This window comes from Camelus bactrianus, chromosome 17 (genome assembly GCF_048773025.1).
Source record: "Camelus bactrianus isolate YW-2024 breed Bactrian camel chromosome 17, ASM4877302v1, whole genome shotgun sequence".
NCBI lineage: Eukaryota > Metazoa > Chordata > Mammalia > Artiodactyla > Camelidae > Camelus > Camelus bactrianus.
The window spans coordinates 12,282,996-12,288,995 of NC_133555.1; positions in this window are offsets into that span (position 1 = coordinate 12,282,996).

Below are 6,000 nucleotides of genomic sequence, written 5' to 3' on the forward strand. Positions count from 1 at the left end.
CACATTAAAATGTGTTTATTGGTAGATAACAAGATTGTTATTAGATAATTTGGAAAAAAAGACCTATTCTATGTCCTTAAAAAAATAAAGTGTTCATGCAGCAACTCCACTTCTAGGATGAGTGTTAAAGTATATTTATTGAAGTGTTTACAATGGTTGAATTTGAAAAAAAGATAAAGAAAATAGAAACAGAGTGCATAATTGAATAATTAAAATGTAGACTCATACACAGTAAAGGTATCATAAAGGTATAGATTCATATATATTGAGATGAAAATATGCTCGCAATGTTTTTTAAATGAAAAGGCAGGATCAGCATGCATTGTTAGACTTCCCTTATTAATGAAAACCTCTATTATTAAAAGCATATGCAGGGTAAAACTCCTAGGAAAATATATCAAATTTTAGTAGCTTATTGGGATTATAGATAATTTTCATTTTCACATTTAGGCATTTTCAGATTTTTTATAATAAACAGGCAAGCGTTTTATAAGGCAAAATAGTAAGGCTATTTCCATATTTAAGGATAACAGAAAAGAACATGGCTCTTGAAAGGCTCTTGAGAGGATCTTTTCCTCCTTAGTAACACCTAGGTATCACTGCCATGCTGCTGAAAGTATATTTATTTAGAAACTCTGTAAGCAGGTCATGGGTTTTGTTTTTTTCACCACAGGAAGTTCAACTGGAAACCCAAATTAATTTTGACCCAGATATACTGGAAAATCTTACCACTATTTTTGGTTATTTGCTGCATGAGAGGTGTGGAATTGGAAACTGATGAGGATTGAAGTAAGGAATTCTTATTGTAATTAGTAACACAGTTCTGATTTCTGGTACTTCTGTCTCAGTTTTGCAACCTTTTCTTCATTTATTCTTCCAAATGCACTAAATGTATCACATTTCAAATGTGGGTATATAATGTTACTTCAGTTGAGTAGATAAACAGTATTAAAAATCCCAATATAATAGACTACATTGGTGTTATGAGTTTAGGGAAAGATAGATCTTGTCAGTGGGGAAAATGATGAAAACCTTTGTGGAAGAGTAACATTTCATCTAGCGAGTAAAAGGTTAATTTCAATAGAGGCAGTAGGGAAAATGGCATTGCAGCCAGAGGAACAGTAGGGTTACTAAAATTAGGAGTGACAACGCATGACTCCCATGTGAACAATAGAAAAAGAGTCACATGTCACTAAACTGTGGACCTTGGAGGTTTTGAGGAAAAACTAGAAGAGTCCATCACAGAAAGCCTTAACTGGAAGACCCGACATTTATTTTATAGGTTACAAGAAACAGTCAAACTCTTCAGAAAGCCTACAAAAATGATCGCAGTTGCAATGGACTGGAAAAAATAACATTTTAGACAAGAAAGCCACTCAGGAAATTACTGCATTAATAAAGATGAAATTGGAGCTAGAGAATGAGAATGAATTCTGAAGCTGTTGCAGATGCAGAGCCAAAATTATGACAGATGACTGGATAAGGCAGACAAGAGACAGAGTCCTCTCAAATACGAGTATTTGTAAGAATAATGGGAATGGAAACATTGGAAGAAGCTTAGCTTAGGAGGAAGAAGTTTGGTTTAGATTTGTTGAGTTACAGAGGCATTTGTGTATCCTAGAAGTGGCATTATTTTAGGGGTGTAGATTATGGAGAGATGACAGGCATACAGATACAATTTTGGGTGCCATCAGCAATTGGGCAATACTGCACCATGAAAGAATGGATGGATGTGGTAAAATTGGTGGATAGCTCTGAGCAAAAAGAGAAGACCAAAAGTAGAATGTTGGAAGGGAAAGTAAATTAAGGAAGTTTGAAGGGGCAAATAGTGATAGAGACCGGGTATGTATTTGCCTGTTTTGTTTGCTGCTGTGTTCTTAATACCTGAAATTGTGCCTGACTTATAGAATGCCTTGATGAATGTTACTGAATTAATTAATGTATAAAAAAGAGGATTTTAAGAGAAAGAGGTCTGTGAACAGTGAAAGAATACTGCCTAGGAGAAAGGGAACATGATGTTTGAAGAGGAAAGTGGATTTTGTGCTCATGAGGTCATTCCTGATCTTTGAGAGACCAGATTCAGAAGAAATGAGAAGGGGCAGAAATCAGATCATTTGGTAAATCACCTTATTGTTTCCACTCTCATATGTTCTATCTTTTCAAACTAGAATTTTTTTCTGTCAATAATATCCAGGATCTGGGCTATGTATGACAGTATTTTCTTCTCTTTTCTTTTGTTTTTTTTTCAGAAGATTACTACCCTTGGAGTTTTATGCTTTACTGAAGCAAACAAACAAATAACTGGTAATTAATTAAATCTAAGAAACACAACGTAAGTTCAACATACAATTTGAAATATAAATTCAGTCCTTGAATAAATGTGCTTTGTCCCAAATGCATAAACATTGATTTTGCAGAGAAAAATAAAAAGCCACTATCAGCGATATATAGCTAATTATTTTCAGTTAGTTTCCCAAGCCTTAAATTATGAAGCTCGTGTGTGTGTGTGTGTGTGTGTGTGTGTGTGTGTGTGTGTGTGTGTATGGAAGGTAGTGTTTGTGTAAGTCACTCCTTTTTGTCTACGTGCCAGATGTCTGACAAATTTCAGACATCAGCGCAACTCTTTGAATAGAAGAGAAACTCATGTGGGAAAAGCTCAGATTTGGGGGGAAGGTAATTGCATTCTAGTTTAAGAGATTTTATGTTGTACTACTTAGGAGTGTGCTTTGAATTTCTTGTTTACTTACACATTTTGGTTAGCATCATTGCATGAAAGTGCAACCTTTGGGTTCACCAGAGAAAAGTGACAAAAGCACAGCATAAAGAAAAACATCAATTTACTCTGCAGGTACCAGCAGTATGTTTACTTCATACCCTAAAATGAATGGTTATGTGGCACTTATCTTAAATCATATTTTATTACAAGGCCATGGGATAGATTTTGTTAGACTGGACACTTTGTCAGTATAAAAGAGATGAAAAACATGTGTAAATCTCAGACATTCACTCACAGTTAAAGGATGTCTTTGGTAGATGACTTACTGCAATTATGCAATTTGAAAAGTTAACAGGAAATCTCACAGAAGAAAAAGAAGCTTTGCATTCAGACCTGTGACATTCTGTTTCTCACCTGCTGTATATCCACAGGCAAGCCTCATAAACTCTCTGATATGCTTATCCATATAAAAAGCCAATATTATATAGATGAAGAGTTTATAAGATATAAAATATAAGACTATATGACAGAATTATAGATACTGACCTACCAAATATGAGTATTTGGAAAGAAAATGGAAATACAAAATTAGGAAGTTCAGTTTATGGAGGAAAGCTGAAATTCAATTTAGATTCCTTGAGTTATAAAGGTGTTGATGTATCCAAGCAGAGGTATCATTTTGGGAGTGGCAACTATGGAGATTTTAAGGTTTCATGCTATAATACAATAACAGCTTATTCAGAGTACACCACAATATATACAGGAATTATCCTAAATATTTTCTTCATTAACGTTACAATTATTGTATAAGATAAGAATGATTTTAAGTTTTCTTATAAGAAAACTGAGGTCTGGAAAGAGTGACCTTGGATAAAGGTCATGCAGATAAAGTGAACTAGGGTTCAGACCAGGACTGTTTGGGGCTAGGCTACTAACCACAATGCACCCTTGCTTCCCTAATGCAAAAATGCATGTAAAATTACTCTTGAATATAAAAGTACCGCCGACATCTAAAGTGGTACATGTAATCAGTAGATGTTGTGCATGAAGGCTGAGCTAGTACAACACTGCTAAGTCCTAACATTTATTGCATACTTTCTATGTGCCATGCACTCAGTGCTCTACAAGCTTCCAGTTAAATTCCCACAGGAACTTGAATCCAAGTAATGCAGTTGGTGCTTCCAATCAGCCACCATCCCACCTCACCTGTGTGTGAAGAGGATTCAACTGACAATAGGGATTTCCTCAAGGGCTGAGGAACTGTTTTGAGAAACTTAGTTTCATGAGTAGATTTGTGTCTTACAAGAGGAAGGGCAGGAGTGTGTAGTCAGATTTTCACGGAAGAGAATGTTCTTGCCACAACAAGCTAAATTGTTTACTCATTTTGGTTTGATCTTGTTTTGACTTGACTAACTCTGATCACCAACCAACAGGGGTCTTATGAAGAGAAACTGTAGTGTGTTCCAGGAGAAATGAGCAGCCAAAGCCTGGCATAACACCTGACAACCTTCTGGGCACTGACTTTAAGGACCTTAAAGTCAAACTGGCAATTTCCTAACATCTACCTTCATGATCTCACTGTGATTTTTATGACTTTCTGTCTCACTTTCTTCCTCTCCTTCTTAGTTAATGAATAAAATACAGACCTGCTGCAAACATCAACAACCCTTGTGTTTTGTATTGCAGAACACTTTAGGAGCAACAGTATACACTGCAAAAAAATATATAAGCAAGTGTTTCTTTTTTGGTCTTAAGGCATAGAACTGACTAAGGTTTTGAATAAAGTATGTCTTTCACTTAGGTCACAAACATTCATTCATTTATTCAATCATACATTAATTAATGGTAATTGAGCCCTTACCATGTGCTATGCCCTGAGCTAGTCAGTGGGAACATTATAATCAATGAATCTTTTCCTTTCAAGTCTTATTTTGGTCTTTGTTTCAAAATGAGTAGTTTTGCTTCTGTTTTCCTATTTATTACTTCGTTTAAATGTTATTATCATTTGGTGACTGGTAATTTAACATATATTAAAACTATATCATATATATTATTACATATTATATAAAATATACACATTATATATATATATATTCCTTTTTAAATTTTCTAGCAATATTTTCCACTAACTTGGGAATACCTTTGGATTCTGTTTCCCTTTTTTGTTTTTAGAAATTTAGGTATTTCCTTTCTAAGCTTCAGCTCTTCTTCCACTGCTCTTGCTTTATCTCACTCATTTCTTTTTAATTGTCTTTTTAATAGGTTAAAATCCAATAAGTTTCTTAACTGGTCATTCTCTCCCCTGTGAGTACAAATAAGAATGGTGCTTTCTGCAGCAGGCTTAATTCTCCTTATTGATAATAAACAATAAACCATAAAATTTACTTGGCAGAAAAGAAATCAAGCACCTGAAAATTTTGTGCAATTCCAAAAACTGCAGTCTACTTTAGGTTACCTTATTAAGTGTATAAGATTTTTTATTTGTTTGTTTTATGAAACTCATTAGCACTGAAATGCTGAGTGGTTTGAAATCAGCAGAGAATCAATAACGGGGTTTAGGAACTCCTTGTTCTTATTTCCTGGGTGGGGAGGATACTTGGGGCCCTACCACAGCAAGGGCTTGCATGGGAGGCACTCAGTTGTGAATATGGAGAATTGTTTCCACTCGAATGTTCAGGTGTTGTAAAATCCATAACTTTCATGACAATTTGGAGGTAGCAGAACTAAGGAGCATCTGCAAAACTTGCCATGATTTACAGAGCTTTTAAAGCTAATGTCTCACAAACGAATCACTTCAGCAATGCACATTTTCCTTTCTGAACACAAACTAATCATGGAAGATTTTGCATTTCTAGTGCCTCCCGCTCTCTTCTCCTTTTCCAGCTTGTAAAAGAAAAACTGCCTGTGATGCACTAATGTACCTGGTGACCCAATTCTGTTCTTCAGGTAGAGATGTTGGTGCTTCTTTTAAATGGCCTTTGATACATTTGCCAAACTAATTTAGACGTTAAGTTGACCTTTGAGACAACTGTCTTCAATAGTGGTGGGGAAAAAAATGAGGAGAAAGCTACGACTCCTTTATTGTTGGTTTACCTGTAACATTGATAAAGCTAACAGAGCAATTAGAAGAGATATAGGGCACTGATTATTTTCTGAAAGGAGGTCAAACTGAAGGATAAACATCTAAGCAAAGGCTTAGATGGAACAAAAATAGTCCACAGACCTAGAAAAATATTGTACAATGACATGTATGATATTTTTTAAAATCACAACTTGCCCTGTGG